The sequence below is a fragment of the Ambystoma mexicanum genome, chromosome 1p (assembly GCF_040938575.1).
Source record: "Ambystoma mexicanum isolate Mex_15411 chromosome 1p, UKY_AmexF1_1, whole genome shotgun sequence".
NCBI lineage: Eukaryota > Metazoa > Chordata > Amphibia > Caudata > Ambystomatidae > Ambystoma > Ambystoma mexicanum.
The window spans coordinates 1322707446-1322728072 of NC_090921.1; positions in this window are offsets into that span (position 1 = coordinate 1322707446).

Sequence of the window (20627 nt, forward strand, 5' to 3'; positions counted from 1 at the left end):
CTGCTGAATTCACGTGTGTATCTTCCCACGCACCCCGTAATACACGTACCAAGGACATTCACGTGTGGAACTTCCAGCGCACCCCTGATATACACATACCCAGCTGAAATTGAGTGGGAAACTTCCTGCGCACCCCTGAAATACACGTACCCTGCTGAATTCACGTGTGAAACTTCCCGCGCACCCCTGATGTACACGTACCCTGATGGAATCGCGTGTGGAACTTCCCGCGCACCCCTGAAATACACGTACCCAGCTGAAATAACGTGAGGAACTTCCCTCGCACCCCAGTGATACACGTACCCCGCTTGCCGTGCTGGTACAGGGTTAGCGCAGCCCTTTGCACTGGATTGGGGATTTTGATGGCTTTTCCCTGTGCAAGGGGCGTTCTTGGGGGCGTAACTGGCGCTGCTGCAGGGTCGCTGCGCCACTGTGCGCCACGGCTGGTTTTGGTGGCTGGAATCCATGAATACGCTGTGCGCAGAAATGTATTTTGGCGCACGCTGCTGGTGCAGGGATTCGCACGCGCACACTGTGCGCCAGCCGCGTGCGCCACTTGTGTGCTGAATTCTATGAATTACCGCCTTAGTGTTGTTAATTTTTATTGCCCTTATGTGTTTTTCAATTCTTATATTGAGTTTTCAAATTTTACTTTTAATGTAATAAGGTTGAGCTAACTTGTATTTTATACACCACGCCGCACAGGGAAATCGCTGCCAGCCTAATAAATGTTTGGTAAGAAATGTTCTCACTCTGACTCGATTGAAGACATCCAATGCCACGCAGAGAGTCCACTGCAGCACTGATAACTTGTGTAAGCACGTTTGTTTTTGGTTCAAACAAATGTAATAATAACAAGAGGATGATAGAGAACATCCCTTACCCTACGCATCTACTGCACACATGTTTGGCAACTTGATGAACACAAAGCTGTGAAAATTCTTTACCAAACTAATTGCAATATGATCCAAATAATAATTGTAAAATGAAGGCAATGTTCCGGCACACTGCTCCGATCCAGTTCAGTAAAGGAAAAAAACAGTAATTGTAAAACGAAATAACTGAATTACAGCACAGCATAAACATTAGTTCCTATTGCAAAGGCACTTTGTGTCAAAGATACTGTGTTGTATTAAATCAACCCCAATATACATTCTTTTTAAGTTCTTTTTGTGATTAAAAATAAGTAACTTAAATACAACACAGATTCTTCTACATTTGACATAAAATACTATAGTCAAACCGCCTCAATGGGCATGGTGCGTCCTGATGAAGACCCACAAAATAAAATGTAAAGGGTTGAAACATGCATGCTGAAGCTTTTTAGATGTAGTGTCCCTGCTGAAGAGCTATTTCTTAACACGCATATATGTGTATTTTTAACTGGTGTCAGATTGTTGATATATGTTATTTATTAATACTTTCTGGGCATTTAGGATTATCTCATACTACAATACGCTCACACTTAACATACCTACAAGAAATACTCATACACTACAAACCATACTCTGTAAGAAAGGAAATTATTTATTTAAAAAAGCTTTAAAAAGAGGTAATAATAATCTAACAAAAGCTAAAGTCTAGAAACAGTGGAAATAACAAAGTTGATGTACAAAACCCTAGTACATATTATTGCAATTACTACATATACAAAGTATACCTATATTACTAGCTGCCTCTACAAATTCAACCACAAAACTACAACTGCAAACACTCACTCCATACCACCAGAAATTCAACCTTAACTCACACTTTAAGTATTAGACAGTTTATATCAATAGTATCGGTAAGGGTGAGTCCAAAAGTAGGAAAGACCCAAATCCTCTAAGAAGGAGTAGTGCACACCCTTTAACCAGATAATGCTATCCATTCTATCTGACTCATCTTCTCATGTGCATTCCAACAGATCAGTGCCTTATCATTCAACCAGGTGCAAACCTCTACTTGGGGGGGTTTTAGCTGGAAGAAGTCCTCAACCGTCTGAATGCCATCCTCAGCCCTCATACACATTGATGTCATCCTAGTGTATATTAGTATAAGCCCTTAAGTGTTTCTGTTATCATGCTACCTGTGAAAAAACTTAACTCGCGAGCCACACTGCTTCAGAGTCATCTATGCAACTGTATCTTAAATGTAATACAAGCATGATGACTTTCCTTGGCACAACCTTTGTGAAGGGGTGACACGACTCAGATGAGTTTTTAAAAGTCTGGGTGATCTGCTTTGAGCAGAAGCCGCATGAAAATGGGTATTATAGTGGCAGTGCACCTAAAGCAAAGCAAGGGTCTTTGCACACCTCTATTAAGATTTGGTAGGAAGGACATTTAAACTGACATGAAGTAGTCACACATTTGAAAGAGTTCCCATCATTCAGGGATAAGGTAAGTGACGCTACTGGGACCTTTTATTGATTTGTCAACTGTAATTGATTATTTGCAGGAAGATAGATCTGAGGATCTTCTAAGGAAGCATATAAACAATCGAAACGTACAGAGAATTAGCAGGATTGGGAAGAAAGCATTACTGCTAACAACTTTAATCTGTTAAGGCTAGAATGGAAATATCTTTTGATTACAATGAATTTGAATTATTTGAATTTTCATGACTTTGTGATTAATCTGAGAATTGTTTTTGTTTTGTTTCGTAAACATGTTTTTTCGAATAGTACTTTTTGACGTGATTTTTTGTATTTTCAAAAATGAATGGATTAAAATAATGTTTGAAATGATATGGAAGTGATTAACATTGAACTTAAATAATGTAAATTCGGAATAAAAGTGGAGCAATTTATCGTAATTGTAGGCATGTCAAACCTATTTTAGCGAGTTCACACAGACTTAGTATTTAGTACGTGCCCAAAAAGGAATGACAAATTGTATCTGTGTCCACCCTCTGCCTTCACAAAAATAGCATCTTCCCTGAACAGTACCCATTTCTGGAAATTGTTAATACCCTTTTTCCAAAGCTTCCCTGCCCAATGCACTTACAAATGCAATTGTACCTCTTTTTTTTTAAAAAGTCACTGGCTAACTTAAATGGTCTGGTAAATTATAGACACATTTCTAATATCCCACAGATTGTAAAACTGATTAAGAGAGCGTTGTTGAAACATTTCAATCACTAGGTGTTGCTTGTAATAAAAAAAATACTCTGGAATTTGACAGAGGTGCAAGAGTGGTGAGAGGGGCCCTGGCAATGTTGGAGTATGTCATGCAAGTCATAGGCTAGAAACTGTAAGAAAACACATGATGAAAATAGATTATTACTCAATGTTATGGCAATTACTTAAAATACAGATCCCATACTGAACCGGCCATATAACACATGAAGACATTAGAATAATGTTTTGAGCAAAAAGAGTATGCTCATAGCCTTCTTTTCCCCATCCTGAATAGAAGCCGACAATTACCAACACACAAAGTAGTGTGAGCCTAAAAAATCTAACCTGGGTTTTAACCTGTATTATAAAGACTGAAAGAAGCACGCTAAAAGTGTTAAACCCTATATTTGCATATTACCGCCTTGTTATGAATATTGGCCTAAGCCCTTTCGCGTTACACAGAAAACTGCATCTGAAATGTTCCGCTTTTTGATCGATATCACCACCATTTTAAGAATCGTCCGCCATTTTGATTTCAACTCTTGTTTCTATGTTCTAAAATGGTGGACTGTGTTTTCAACTTGCAGCCAAACTCAATGACCTTTGAGTTCTGTTAATGTTTAGGCTGACCGAGAGCAGACTGTTTGACCAATGCAAAGAAACCTTGTAACTCGAATGAACTGCCATCCAAGTGTTGTCTGCGCTCACAAGCCTCATCCTTATATAAACAAAGAGACAATGGAACACAAACTCAGATCGTGTGGTCTGGCTGAACTGCATTGTAGCGATTCTTGGAACAAGGCTTACCGTGGGTTAGAGAACCAACAGCACCATTGTAACTTCATGGACATGCAAACATGTTTAATCCCTTGTACAATATTGTAATATTTGTCATATGAAGTCGGCACGAACTCTAGCTAGTGACTTATTAGCTTGAAGAGAGGCTGGACAATGTTTCAAAAATTGTATAAATATGTCTGTGTTTAGATGTCCAGCACTCTCACCCCTCACTGTGTCTGCTGGTACACACTGCGAGGTGTTGGGAGCCAGATAGCTATCTGTTTTGCTTTGACTGTACAGAAATAAAAGATACTTGTATCTTTTCAACCTGTGATTGGCGTGTTTCCTTTGTGGTACTAAGCCTTGATATTTCTTTTGTCTTTCAGATGGCTCCCAAATAGGGACTCTCAGGATTGATGCCACCTCGCTGAAGAGAAGACGCGGCTATCGGACCGGGATCGGAGAGTGAGAAAAAGGGGGCCCCTTTGTATGAGATGCAACACCTCGACAGTACTGCACAATCCGATCCCTGAACGGTGAGCACGCAGTTCAAGAGGGCATCTTGACGAGGGTCCCCATATCGATGCAGGCTGTTTTGCCGAAATCACCAACAACGAGGGTCCTTTGTAATCCGATCGGACCTCCTTTGTCCTTTGTAATCAGGTGAGTCGTGCCCTGATTCCTAAGTATACTGATATTTGGTTGTAGATTTGCACCCACGGGTTCAAACGATGCCAGGTAACACCAGTGATCTGATATGCCTGGGAAATTGTCTGCCTGTTTCAGGGGTCGGCTCTGCAGAGACAGACAATCTTTGGAATTCGGCCGACCGGCGCCACAGGAGGGGTAAGTATGTACTGTAAGTACGGCATTTGTATTATAGTATTCAACGATATTTGGCACAGACAAACTAGACATGCTTCTGAATTTCAGTGGGCAGTTCATGGTAGTTTTGAGATTACCCGTATAGAGTATTTGGAGTCTGTATTGTTAAAGAAAAAGGCTAGGGCTGAAGAATTTGATGGATTCCAAACTTCAGACAAACTAATTGATAATCTTTTAAATGAGCGTAGGACTGTAGCTACTGCACCTCCTCCCTATGTGCCTCTTCCTGCTGTTTTACCTCTTCCTGCTGTTGCACCTCCTCCCGCTGTTATTCCTATTCCTCCTGTTGTAGCTCCTCCTCCAGTTGTTGCTCCTCTTCCTGTTGTTGCTCCTCCTTCTGCATCTCTGCCCTTACCGCCAGTTGTTGTTCCCTTAACTCGGTCTTTACCGCCAGCGGTAGTGTCTCCACTACCTGTTGTACAAGATTTGTCTGAATTTTCTTTTCCAAGTCGTTCTGCTCCATTTGAAACAATTGAAGGGGCAAGTGCTGATTCAAAAGTAGTGACTCGTAGTACAGTTTCAAAAGCTAGAAAAAGAGAATTGTATGCATGGGCTAATAAATGTATAGAAGAAGGTGGAAAATCATCTGTTTTAGCTACAATTTCTGACCAAGAAGTATTCCTGAACAGAATATTTTTATAGAGGGGATGGGAATGCACTTAGCTGAAATGTGGAATGATTTGACAGACATGGATTTAAATGTCTTAGCTTACCCAAGGGACACTGCGGAGAAAGTAGATGAGCAGGTTGAGAGGGTTTTCGAGTTTAAGAGGGAGTTAGATCGGTTACAGAATGAAGAAATGGATGGCAAAAGAAAGGATGCTTCAGTTGTGCAGAAACGTTTTCTCCACTCTTGTAAACCAATGAGTGAAGAGACGCATATTTGCACAAGGGACGCACTTAGATGGATTTCGGATGTTTCGATACCTCCCATGGAAGTATATGACACGTTTAGTCAGTATACTCCGGCTATGCAAAGGAAAGTGTTACAGGTAATGGTAGAGTACCTGCAGGATGAGTGTATGAAGAAAAAGGTTTGTTGTCCCGCAGATTTGATGGTCATTTATACAAGAGCATTTTCACCTGATACTGCTTTGACTGCTTTGTCTCTGGATTTAGCCCTGTTGCTTAATGAACGTTCAGAATTGCCTACTTATCAATTGCCAAGGAGGGAGGTTCCTCCGACATTTGTTCCTAAAGTAGAGATTCCAGCAAATGTTGCGACAGGTGCAGCAGCCGCTATTATTGAAGCTCATTATGCTTCACAGTTTGTTCATGTCCTATTCTCTAGACAGGAAGTGAATACCATTAGATAGTCAATTCCAGATATTAGGAAAAATCCAACAGGGTTTTAGAAAGAAATAGAATCTGTTTTGCATTCGTCGGTTTTCACTCTGGGTGATATAGACTTGTTGTTCCATGTGATCCTACCTGCTGATTTATGGAAACAGATTAGAACTGTAGATGATCAGACAGGGCTGGGTGACACATGGGTTTACTTGGTACGGATAGATGGAGAAAGGAAAGCTGGTGAGAAACCACCACAGGTGATACTGACACTGCCAGACAGAATAGTAACTAAATTGAAGACTCTAGTTCCAGAGAGAAGAATAGTTTGGGACAAGCTTACTGCTTGTACCCAGGGGAAATCTGAAAGTGCTACCAAATTTTTTAATTGGTTTGAACAAGTATTTTCATATTTTAGCGGTCAGGAGTTAAACACTGAGTCAGGAAAAACACTGTTTGTGGACAAATTTGTGCGTGGATTGTTGCCTGATATCCAATCACAAATTATGACTTCCGAAAGTACTTGTCAAGCTAACGCAGTCTGAAGTATTGCATATGGCTCAGTATTATGAAAATAGAGTCAATACTGTAAAAGAGAGAATATAAAATGAAGAAGGGAGCCTTGAAAACCTAAATATTGTTGCAGCAGATAGTAAGAGGGACTAGAGGTGGAAGTACACAGTTTAGAGGTCAGTTTGCTCCACAGAGTAATGCGCAGATGGGTCCTGTACACATGAACTAATGTACTTATTGTAGACAAGAAGGTCATTGGCGAGCACAATGCCCGATCCTTCAGCAGAGATTGAATGTCACATATGGTACCATGAGTAGACGATCCAGAGGCCACCCTGGGGTAGGGGTCCTGGTAGAAGTCAGTTCTCTCATAATCCACAGTCATTCTCACTGGATAGTCAGCAACATAGTGTTGACAATAGGAATATTTTTGATAATCCTTTGACTGCCTATCTTTCTGAGGATCTTGCATTTGATGATATATTGTTCCGTTAGGACAGCCCGAAACAGAGTCTGGAACCAGTGCCTATTCCTGTTGATCAGAAAGGGCCCTACGTAGAAATGAAGGTGGAGAATAGGAAACATCTATTTTTGATAGATACAGGAGCACAGAAGTGTTCTATAGATCATTCACGGGTTCCAGATATTCCACTTTCAGGGCAGAATAACATTTCTGTAAGGTTTTCTGGCACGCCAGTGGTTAGTCTGGTTTCTCAGCCGGTACCGATTTCACTAGGGCCATTCACGGATCAATGTCCATTTCTTTTGACGATGAATTGTGGTGAGAATTTGTTGGGGTTGAATCTGTTGAAAGAATTAAATGCGGTATTTCATTGTTCTTCGGATGGAGTACATTTGACGATTTCACCTCAGCAATTTTCTGCTTCACAATTCCTGACTAGGCCTTTACCGACTGAATTGGATAAAGTTCTGGCATGTTTATGGGTAGTTGACGATAATGATGTTGGCATTTTGCAAATTGAACCTGTTAAGATTGTCTTGAAACCAGGTGTTAAGTTGCCACGTTTTCCACAATATAAGAATTCAGTTGATGGTGAGCAAGCTTTAAAAAGTATAGTTTCTGATTTTATACATCGAGGAGTGAAAGAGGAAACTGCAGGAAGTTTGTGCAATAATCCGATTTTACTGGTTTATAAGAAAGGGGATAATGCGATAACTTTCCATTTCATTATTTATTTATGTGCTCCATAATCTCCAGTTCTGCCTGATGTGACTACAATATTAACAATGATTTCAGCTTCTGCTAGTCACTTCAGTGTTGTGGATCTTAAGAATGCCTTCTTTAGCATTCCTGTAGACATTGACAGTAGATACTTGTTCGCATTCACCCTAGGGGGATGCTCATTTACATTCACTCGTGTGCCACAAGGGTACACTGAGAGTCCGAGTATTTACAGTAGAGCTTTGAAGGAGCAGCTCAATACACTTGAGTTGCCTCCCACTTGTACATTATTGCAATATGTTGATGATCTTCTTTTAGCTGCAGACTCAGAAGGTGCTTGCAAGGAGGTCACCGTGTTGCTGCTTATCCTTCTAACAGAGCATGGGCATAAGGCTTCATTGAAAATGTTTCACTATTGCCGACAGGAGGTCGCCTATTTAGGCTATCTCCTGCCAAAGGAGGAAAGAAGACTGACACCTGAACAGATAAAAATCATCTCTAGCATGTCTGTCCCAAATACACAGAAAGAGGTCATAGCCCTGATAGGCATGGCGTCTTACTATAGACCGTGGATCCCGAACTTCTCATTAATGATAAAACCAATGTTGGCACTGACAAAGAAGGGCATTTCTTTGCCATTCCTGGGGAACTTGGATTGCTAGAAAGCTTTTGATCTGCTCAAGGCTGCGCTGTGTTCAGAACCAGTTTTGGGCACACCAAATTATGACAAGGCATTTGTTTTATATGTGCATGAATGTGATGGATGTGCTTTGGCTGTGTTAACGCAGGAACATGGAGGGAAGAATCGACCATGCGGTTATTTTTCCTCCACGCTTGATCCTGTTGCATGCGCTTTGCCGAGTGGTCTGAGAGCTGTTGCTGCTGCCGCTGCATCTGTAAAGCAAAGTGAGGGTATGGTTTTAGGTCACTCTTTAACCGTGATGGTACCCCACTCTGTAGATGTTCTATTGAACAGAACGCAAACGCAACATCTTACATCAGCACGATTAACAAGATACGAGCTGACTCTATTTGTACCGCGTATCCAAATTAAGAGATGTTGCGCATTAAATCCGGCTGAACTATTGCCTCTTCCGCAAGAAACTGCTTGCAGTGACAAGATGCAACATGACTGCCTCTATACCACAGAGCAAGAAACCAAAGGCAGAATTCATTTAAATGATACACCACTAAAAGATCCACAAGGGGAGCGGTTTTGCGATGGCTCCTGCTTCAAACTTCCGGATGGTACATCCACTGCTGCTTATGCCATCACTACATTAAGCACCATTGTGGAAACCAAGAGACTTTTGCATAGCTCCGCACAGGGTGCAGAGATTATCGCACTGACTCGAGCTTGTGAACTTTCCAAAGGGCTTAGAGTAAATATATTTACAGACAGCCAGTATGTCTTTGGGGTGGTTCACAACTTCGGTAGATTATGGATAGAGAGAGGTTTATTGACCTCACACGGAACTACGATTCAACATGGCACTTTGATAGTTCGGCTACTCTCAGTACTTGCGCTTCCTACTCAACTAGCAATAATGAAGTGCACCGCACTCCAGAAAGTAACAGATGATGTGGGGAGAGGAAACACTTTTGCTGACAGGATAGACAAACAGACTGCCACCGATTTGTATTCAGAAATGTATGTAACAAAAGAAGCTACCAATAGATGTATAATAGATGAAGGAATTGATTCGATAAAAATTATCAAGCTGATGCCACTCCAGAAGAGCTTAAGCAACGGGCTGAGTTTTTAGCAAGTTTAGATGATGAAGGTTGTAGGATAGACAATGTCAAGAAAGGATGGATGCTACCCGTTGCTTATGTCACTGGTATGGTTACAATGGCTCATGGTCACACTCATATATGTGCTAGAAAAATGTGTGAACTGCTAGAACCTGTTTGGGTAAATGTAAACATCTGTTAGGCGATCCTCTGCACATCAGTCCGCTACACACCAGAACACTGCTGACATTTCCCCAACATCTCCTCACACGGTTCGAGGCTCAGGTGATTCGGTGAACCCAAAGGACCAGAAACTCTGTACCAGCTATGGTGTACGGGCTCGATTGCAACCCTTTCTGCATTGGCAATTGCCTTGGAGAACGTTTAGCAGAAGGGGCGGTGTTACTTCTCCACGTCGATCACGTGATCCAGAGTGGCGTTCCTCACGTGACCTTGGTGGACGTCACATGACCCAGAGACGTCACATGATCCAGAGACACACAGTATAAAGGTCTGAGAGACAGAACACTCATTGCTTCTCAGCTGTCTTCACACTCTGTTTGGCGTTACTTATTGCTCCACTGCTACCTTTGATCACGGAACTCTACCTTGGACTCCTTCGGATACCCCTTTGTACCTTTGCTTGGAACTGTTTACCTGTTGCCAGACTTTGGATTACCTCCTGACTTGTCTTTGGATCATCCCTTGGTACTTCACGGAACTCCTACGCCACTTCCCTTCTGGGGATTCAAGTCACGCCTTCACTACTACAGGTGGCTGATCCTACATCCACGCTATCTTGCGGTCCTACTATTTCAGGGACCGCCGCATCATCTGAGTCTCGAACCTCTACTAGGTTTCCTGGGTTTTCCGAACACCCGATAGGTAAGACCTTTTAGATCCTTTGGTTTACTGAATATGTACTGTAGTTGCCTGGTACTTAACCTCGTTCCTTTTTGACAGCAGCATCGGTGTTCCAGAGGTTCCGTGGATCTGCGAAGTCATCTCCCACCTGTGGCCTCAAAGGTCGTACAGCGGGTTTCTTTTAGTTCCCCTGTGCGTCACTTGGGGACGGAGGTCTCATTGGTCTACACGACACTCAAGTCAGAACAGACTGAGAAGCCGTATAGTCGTGTTAGACAATGCAGGGATCCACGGAAGAACCCATAGCTGCTTTAGTCCAGGCGATTACAGTATTAAGGGCAGACATGGCCGCCGCGAATACGGTGATCCACCAAAGGTTAGACTCCATACAGAGTGTTCAACATTCCCTTCCTGCAGACCCTGAGTTCGGAGATGCTAGTTCCTCAACCCCACCTCCTCCCTTGGCTAATACTACAGTCCCAACTCCGGTGATCCTCCCAACCCCTTCCCCCCTGGCCGCTCCTGAACGTTTTCAAGGTGACCCCAAGAAATTCAGGACCTTCATTAACCAGTGCAAGTTACATTTCTTGTGCAGACCGTTGACCTTTCCTACTTCCACTGCTAAAGCCGCCTTTGCCCTTTCCCATTTAGCCGGGACAGCTGCCGCTTGGGCTAATCCTCTGTTGGAGAATAATAACCCAGTCCTTTATGACTTTGATCTGTTGGTTCTAGAAATGTCACGAGTATTTGATACCCGACACAAGGCACAGTCTAGGGATTTGGAGTTGTTAGAACTAACTCAGGGTAGAAGGACTTTGATAGAATACATCACCCGGTTCAATCAATTAGTTGCTGAAACATCATGGCCAGAAAGCAAGCGGGCAGTTGTCTTTAATAGAGGGTTGAGTAACATAATGAAAGATGCTTTAGCAGTGATCCCTTCTATGCCCACTCAGTATCAGGAACTAGTTGATCTTGCACTACAAGTAGATGCACGGCGATCGGAGCGTAGAGCCGAGTTGGGGATTTCTTCCCATCCTACACTTGGCAGTACTCCTGCTTCCAGTACGGAAGAACCTATGCAAGTGGGAGGTTTACGTAGCCCTATTACAACATCGGAGAGGGAACGTAGAAGGGTGGATAATGCATGCTTTTATTGTGGCACCACGGGACATTATGTGAAAGAGTGTCCTCGACGTCCCAAGAAGAGCCAGGTTTTTCGGACAGCTCGACCTTAGATCCGGCGAGCAGGTCGAGTGTTCAGTCTCCATCTCCGGGTACCCCTCTTGCTTTTGCTCGTGTTCAACCCGTCTCTGTAAACGCCACGCTATGTCCCTCTACAGGCCTCCTTCATGCAGTCACAATCATCATTGATTCAGGTGCTACTGGAAATTATCTAGACATTGCTTTAGCTCATTCCCTCAATCTACCTTTAGTGGTAAAAACCCGACCTGAACCTGTTCGAGCCGTAGATGGCTCTGCGTTAGTTTCTGGTCCTGTCAGACACCAAACTGCACCTCTCTTGTTGACCATACAAGATATTCACACAGAGACCTTAAGTTTTGACTTAATCACCACACCTCAATTCGGTATCATATTAGGGATACCATGGTTACGTGAACACAATCCACTGATTAATTGGCAATCAGGCACTGTGCTCTTTGAATCCGAGATCTGTCAGAATTATTGTCTCCCGACCCATCAAACAACTGATACCCCTTCTCGGGCTTTGGGAGCCTTAGCTCAACTCACGCTGAGTGTGGATGAATCTGAGCTGGTGACTCCTCATACCGTTGGGGGGTTGGTGTCTGGGATTCCGTCTGAGTACAAAGCATTCGAATCAGTTTTTGATCGTGGCTCTTCTGAGGTACTACCCCCACATAGACCATATGACTGCCCAATCGAATTAATCCCTGATTCCACTATCCCTTCGGGCAGGATTTATTCATTATCTCCTTCGGAGGAACTAGCTTTGAAAGAGTATATACAGAACGCCCTTCGTTTAGGACACATCCGCCCCTCCACTTCACCAGCGGCAAGCCCTATATTTTTTGTACCTAAAAAAGAGGGGGATTTACGTCCTTGTGTGGATTATCGGCGTCTTAATGCCATCACAAAAAAAGATAGGTATCCAATTCCGTTAATCACACCCCTTCTGGACCACTTATCACATGCTTCTGTTTTCACCAAGCTTGATCTGAGCGGCGCATACAATCTAGTACGTGTTCGCGAGGGCGATGAGTGGAAAACTGCTTTCTGTACTCGTTACGGCTTGTATGAATACTTAGTCATGCCCTTCGGTGTGTGTAATGCCCCGGCCACATTCCAACGCTTTATGAATGACATATTCAGGGATATTTTGGATGTATACATGATTGTGTACTTGGACGACATCTTGATCTTTTCCCGTAATCTTGGTGACCATGTAAAACATGTCCGAGAAGTACTATCCCGTCTCAGAGAACATTCCTTATTTGCCAAACCTGAGAAATGTCAGTTTCATAAAACGTCTGTTGAGTTTCTAGGATTTCACATTACTCCGGGAGCGTTATCCATGAACGATTCTAAGGTCAGAGCAGTCTTAGAGTGGCCAGTGCCCCAAACACTCAAGTCCTTGCAGTCCTTTTTGGGCTTTGCCAACTTTTATAGGCGTTTCATTTCCTCCTTTTCCACAATCGTTGCCCCGCTCACGGCCCTGACCAGCCCTCAGGTACCCTATCGTTGGCAAAGGGAACATCATGAGGCTTTTGAGACTTTGAAAACCGCTTTCACTACCGCACCGGTGCTCCAGCACCCCAATCCTGATCTTCCATTCATAGTTGAGGCGGATGCCTCTTCTTTTGCTCTCGGGCGGTATTGTCCCAATCATGTCCTACTACAGGCAAATTACACCCAGTGGCATACCATTCCCGTACGTTCTCCAGTACTGAGACTCACTACACCGTTACGGAGAAGGAACTCCTGGCTGTCATGGACGCCTTTCGTGTTTGGCGTCATCATCTTCTAGGGGCTAAACATCCAATCACTGTATACTCAGATCATCGAAATTTACAGGATCTGGCTTCATTGAAGTGCATTAATAGCAGACAGGTTCGGTGGCATCTTTTCTTTTCCTCTTTTGATTTTCATATTATGCATCGTCCTGGAACTTCACATGGTAAAGCAGACGCCTTGTCACGTTCCCCGGGTCGGGTCGAGTTGCCAACCTTCCCTGACACTGTTCTCGGAAAGAGTCATGTAATTTGTCTCTGTACACCCTCATTGTCATTATTAGACTCGGTCCGATCCTGGACTAGCATTCATTCCGAACAGTTGCGAGAATGGGACCCCGTGTATTCTGATGGTTTGCCTTTCGTGCATGAACGCCTGTTTCTTCCCACACCTGACACTCGTAATCTGGCTCTTGAGTGGTCTCATGATGCTCCTTTTAATGCCCATCCCGGTCAGGAACGCACTTTAGATATTCTCAAGCGCTGGTGTTGGTGGCCCTCTATGAAGCGCGATGTGGAGTGTTATGTCAATTCGTGCGCAGTGTGTGCTCAGGCTAAACATCGGAGAGGCCGACCGGTTGGGTTACTACTTCCGCTTCCGGTACCTCCCAGACCTTGGCATACACTATCTATGGATTTCGTTACAGATCTCCCCAAGTCACAAGGTTTTGACTCCATCTGGGTAGTGGTGGACACGTTCACAAAAATGGCCCGTTTTGTTCCCTGTAAGGGTATTCCTTCGGCTCCGGTCTTGGCAGACTTGTTTTTTGAACACGTGTTCATATTATTTGGACTCCCTTCGGTCATTATATCCGATCACGGATCACAGTTCACCTCTCGTTTTTGGAGGTCGTTGACTAAATTGTTAGGCATTGATACCAGGTATTCTTCGTCCTATCATCCTGAGACTGATGGGCAAACTGAAAGGACGAATCAATACATGGAGCAGTATCTTCGCTGCCTTATATTGGAACACCAGACCTCCTGGTTGGCCGTTATACGGCTTGCTGAGTTCGCATACAATAACGCGGCTCATTCAGCTACAGGTTATTCGCCTTTCTACGCCCTCTACGGCCAACATCCCAAGGTCTTGCCGGTCCCTGATGCTTCGATTTCTTCAAATCCTGCGGCCACGACATGTCTTAGGGATCTGTCTGCTATACATGCTAGTACTGTGGTCCATCTCACTGAAGCAAAGGCTTCTATGAAGGTCCGTGTGGATGGCAAACGTCTAGATGCTCCTCCTTTGGTGGTGGGTTCTAAGGTCTGGTTGTCTTCACGTCATCTTCGCCTAGTGGGTTGCCGGAAATTGCTGCCTCGTTTTGTCGGCCCGTATGTGATCTCTCAGGTTGTGAACCCGGTGGCGTTTCGTCTGGTGCTTCCTAGTTCTTGGCGTATCCATCCTGTATTCCATGTCTCCCTCCTCAAGCCTTGTCCCGACTCTGTCCGTCTCCAAGCCCCTGTTGCACCGGTGCCCTTGGCCTCTCCTGATGTCTTTGAGGTGTCGGCCATTTTGGGATCCCGATGGTTTAGGGGTAAGCTCCAGTATCTGGTGGATTGGAAGGGTTACGGCCCAGAGGAGCGTTCTTGGGTTTCCGCCTTGGATCTGGACGCCCCTCGGTTGGTGGCCCGCTTCCATAGGGATCATCCGTCCTGCCCACGGGGTCGTGGGCCGTTGGGGAGGGGCTATGTTAGGCGATCCTCTGCACATCAGTCCGCTACACACCAGAACACTGCTCACATTTCCCCAACATCTCCTCACACGGTTCGAGGCTCAGGTGATTCGGTGAACCCAAAGGACCAGAAACTCCGTACCAGCTATAGTGTACGGGCTTGATTGCAACCCTTTCTGCATTGGCAATTGCCTTGGAGAACGTTTAGCAGAAGGGGCGGTGTTACGTCTCCACGTCGATCATGTGATCCAGAGTGGCGTTCCTCACGTGACCTTGGTGGACGTCACATGACCCAGAGACGTCACATGATCCAGAGACGCACAGTATAAAGGTCTGAGAGACAGAACACTCATTGCTTCTCAGCTGTCTTCAGACTCTGTTTGGCGTTACTTATTGCTCCACTGCTACCTTTGATCACAGAACTCTACCTTGGACTCCTTCGGATACCCCTTTGTACCTTTGCTTGGAACTGTTTACCTGTTGCCGGACTTTGGATTACCTCCTGACTTGTCTTTGGATCATCCCTTGGTACTTCACGGAACTCCTACGCCACTTCCCTTCTGGGGATTCAAGTCACGCCTTCACTACTACAGGTGGCTGATCCTACATCCACGCTATCTTGCGGTCCTACTATTTCAGGGACCGCCGCATCATCTGAGTCTCAAACCTCTACTAGGTTTCCTGGGTTTTCCGAACACCCGATAGGTAAGACCTTTTAGATCCTTTGGTTTACTGAATATGTACTGCAGTTGCCTGGTACTTAACCTCGTTCCTTTTTGACAGCAGCATCGGTGTTCCAGAGGTTCCGTGGATCTGGGAAGTCATCTCCCACCTGTGGCCTCAAAGGTCGTACAGCGGGTTTCTTTTAGTTCCCCTATGCGTCACTTGGGGACGGAGGTCTCATCGGTCTACACGACACTCAAGTCAGAACAACATCTCAAAGACTGCTGAGCGTTTGGTCCAAAATTGCATGGTATGCTTCCAGCATAATGTGGGAAAAGGTACATCAACACGCGGGGTAGTTTTGGTCCCCCCTCTGTGCCCTTTGAGGTAATACTTTTTGACTTAATTTAAATGGAGCACTGCCAAAACTACAAATTCGTTCTGGTAGTCATCTGTGCCTTTAGCAAATGGGTCGAAGCATTCCCTGTAAAAGATGCCACAGCAATAACGACGGCGGAGACCATGCTTAAGGAATATTTTCCTAGGCTTGGGTTGCCGAGGGTTATTTGATGAAGACCTTGATAAAGCAAGGCATGGAGGGAGTTAATAGCTGCAGATTATTACAGTACAGGTTTATTTGCCTCTGTATAGCAGAACAAAGAAAAGCATGCTGAAGGGGAGCTGAAACCCCAAATTGCCATTTTAAATAAGCTATTAAGCACAGTGAACATGGGTCATTTATTTACAGAATGAAGATGATTTACACACTCATTGAATTATTTATATACTGAGTGAAAAAGTGACTTATTCATGGAAACCAAGACATAAAGAGCATTATTTACACTATGTGGAGAAGACCACGTGATACATTGCTAAGTGACACGAAATACATGTTTGCAGGGCTTCAGGATGTATTGTTTGGGAGCAGGCAACCTTTGCCCTTACCACAGGCCACTCTTTTAGGCCGAGTGCAGCACATTTTTACAGTACCTTTCCAGAGGTCCCTCTCTCGATTTTGTATCCAACAGCACTGCAAACACACCACAAACACCAAATGCAAAAGATTAGTAGCATTGTAGAACATGTTGAAATATTACTTTAAAAAAATCTTGGGTAGTGGCATAACCCCCAGGGTTCACTGGAGTTAGTGTGGGCGGGCTCACTATGTTCACTCACGTGGCATGGGACGTTGCAAGTAGGCGAATAAGTAGCTGGCGAATAAGAAGGCAACTTCAGCTTTCGAATAAGAAACTGTTGATGAAAAACATTACAGCATTTTAAACCTGGAGCAGCTGCCACTGGGCTTTATTGCGTAATCCGATGTTAAATGATGTGAGTGCAGATTTGCATCACACATTCCATGCCGGCCCAGGGCAAGAGGGGCTGCTTCTTGTGTCAGTACTTGCCGCAGCAACGCACCCAGATCAGTAGGCCGTAAATACAGACTCCGTTGAGTGGTCGTGCTTAACCCCTTCGCCTTGTAGGTACACCCAACAGGAGGTCACGCTCCGAGCTGAGCGCGTTCCACACGGCCTGAAATCTGCCAGCCTGTTAAAAAGAGGCCGTCCATCACGAGTGTCCTTTCCCGTGCCAGCCTGGGTCACCCGAATCTCCCCTCAGCGGGCAGGGAGATTTCCAGCTGCGTGCGAAGACGGCCCTGCCTGGGCACAGCGAACCCTGCCTGTCTCGGGTTTTGATGGATGGCGCAGTGCTGCAGCATAAATCTAAAATCCCACCCCAGGGCACACTTATTTTAGGAGTGCTGTGCCGCAGGTGCCAAAGTCACCAGACAACTCCCTGTCAGTGATATCAATTCTCCAGCCCAGGGCTTTCATTTCACTATTCATTGCATTATGGCAACTGTCTTGATGGGAGCCAACACATTTAAGAACCCATTTATAATTAAGCTGCGTAGACTGAGCCCGAGGGTCTTACCGGGAGTTATGGGCCCTGAAGAACAAATTAAAGGCCAGAGCACAGCCAGGGCCTTTATTAAGGCTTACAGGCCCATAATGCCCAGTAAATCCCTAGGGTGAGGTCAAGAAAGGTCAGGGGTGCATTTTGGAGGGGGTGGAGGGGTGGAGCTAACGCTTCAAATGTTAGGAGAGAGGCTAACTTCAGAGACTGTGGGGAAGGGGCACACTTAGTTGTGTGGGGGCATCTAGCTTCTTTGCTCATTCTAACAAAACTATTCTGGTGCAGCTTCAATTAAACAAACAGTAAACTCTACAATTTAAGTCTGAAATCACACCCTTAAGGATTGCTGTGAGAATGAGTTATCGCCTGTCCTCACCTACCCTTCAAATCACTCCCCAGACATGAACGTGCTAATAACCCATCACTATTTCAATTCGATAAAAATGAATGCATACGAATTCAGGTGATAGCTTTATATTAGTAATTGCTGGGCCCTTGTTAACTGTGCAGCCGCGTGCACCACGTATTCTCTGAGTCCTGTTTTGTTCGGCATGTATTATTTTGTTATTGGGGGGGGCCTTCTACTCTGACTGTGGGCAACCATAAAAGAAGCTAAAAAAGCGAGCGAGTTTCAAGCTACCCCTCCCTCTTGTGCGAGTATCTTTAGCCACCTGTGGACATAATGCAGATATATTTGAATTACTGCAAATGGACTTCAACTCTTCTTTCTGATAAAAAAGGTGTTTCTTTTATTTCTTATATATAAACTTAATTCAAACACATGAGGCCTCATTACTACTACGCTGGAGTCGTTTTTTTACCGCCGCACGGGAATCAACAATTGCCGGGCCATTACAGCCCCGCCGGACCCAGTAATTGCACATTCCCGGGCCCCGGTAAAAAATGCTCCACATTCCCATTGAGCCCAATAGGGCTCAATGGGAATGGGGAGGCCGGATGCAACAGCAACATTCTGAATGGTGCCGGTGCATCCTACATGGTCTGCTCACGTGTGCTAGTCTGTCTGGCAGGACAGTCCTGGTGGGCGGTAAGGCATCTGCGAGCAGAGCACGTACTTTGCCGGTCCGGTAACAACGGTACCGGCAAGCTTACCGGTACCATTGTTACCAGACTGGTAACCTTTTAATGAGGCCCATGGAGTACACAATTTACAAAAATCAACCTAGAATACACATAGGTTCATAAAAAATCATTAGTCACAAAAACTTTAACAAACATTAAACATTTACAATACATTTTTTTGCAAAGGAGCTGTCAAATGATGTGCAAAGCCTGCTCACGAAAGTGTGTAAGTGCGATATGGGGTTTGTAACTAAATTGCATTTTGTACAATCAACATGTTGTTCTTAACCAGAGATTCTTTTGAACAATTTCGCATTTTATCCATGAGGGTATGGAAACATTACCAACGGAATATATTTAGCAGGAAGTCATTGTTCTGACCTACTTTGATATTGTGCATGTGTATTGTGTCATGATCTCTGCTTCCAAAAGGTCAGGGTTTTCCCAACTCCCTTGGAAGCAGATCCATAACCCAGGTTCCGAGTGCCAACCAGTCCCAATTGGGACCTTTTGGACCCAGTCCTGGCGCCAGTGGCACCAGGCTCATAAATATGCCCAGTCCCAGCGCTGGAAGCGCCGGGCTCATAATGCTTGGGTGGACTTACCTTCAGCAGACCATGCTGCTTACTTGCCTGCCAGTTGAGCCTCTGATCCTCTTCTGTTTGGAACTACTTTTCCTGTTGGGTGGGGCTGGAGCCACTCCCTAGATTCAGAACACTGGAACTCTTCTGGAAGGCAGGAACTCTTTTCTTACCAGGAACTCTTTTCTTACTTAGGCGTGGCTGTGGAAGGAGACACCTAAGCACTACAGGAGGCTATTTAAACCACACCCGGTGGATGAATCTTGCTTTGCGTTATTCTGCAACCTCTGCAGCAGAACGCTCATCGTGTCTTCTGCATCCGGTCCTGGGCCTAAGGAAAAAGGCTTACCATCCTGAATCCAGTCTTCAGCAACACCTATAAAGACAAGAAAGAACAGGTTAGCATTCCGGCATCTGAAAGGCAAAGGCTTACCATCCTGAATCCAGTCTTCAGCAACACCTATAAAGACAAGAAAGAACAGGTTAGCATTTCGGCATCTGAAAGGCAAAATCTTACCTACTCTTCGTGCGCTCCGGAGGTCTTCACACTGCATTCCGGCATCTGAAAGACAAAAGCTTACCAACTCTTCGCACGCTCCGGAGGCCTTCGGCGCTGCATCCCGCATCTGAAAGACAAAACAAGGTGCGTTTAAAGACATTGGGGAACTTTAATACTCACGTGCCATTACTCCTTTCCACATCTAATCCAGTGGGTATTCCGGCACCCTGCAGCCGCTCCGAACTCCTACCTGCAAAATAAAAAGACAGTTAGAGCGCATCGTGAAGCAGGCAACAAGCGCTTACTTACGTGCTTCCAGGCGCTTCTATTCATCACACGGGCTCCATCTTCAACTCACTTCAGCCTGTCATCCGCCATCGCCGGAACCCTGCAAAACAAGAGACATCATTACTAAAGACTTTAAAGACATTTGAATGACTCGAAACTTACCGTTCGTGCAGTAAACGACGGACAGCAGTCCTCTGAAGTCAAGAGGCCTGCGCTACCTATCCAGTGAAGAAACTGGTTACAGCACCCTGCCCCGAGGCAGATGGAGAGCTCGGCGTTCACTTACCTAAGGTGAGAGCGTTAACCTTTGGGGGTCTACAGGAGAGGAGAAGAGGAAAGAGATAGGGACACCCCAATAACCCCAGTTCATTAACCCCATATTTTCTATCTGCAGACATCTTACTCTACACGTCAGGCATACAGTGCACAGAGGTCCAGCCCAAAGAGCCAACCGGGTGCTACACATCACCTTTGAAGATACGGTAGTCGCCCAGTCAAGACCGGCGCCTCTGCGAGAATCAGGTGAGCGTTACAGAACGCAAAGCCTACCGCAAAACTCTCGCCCAGGCGCTATGGAAACCTCGGAT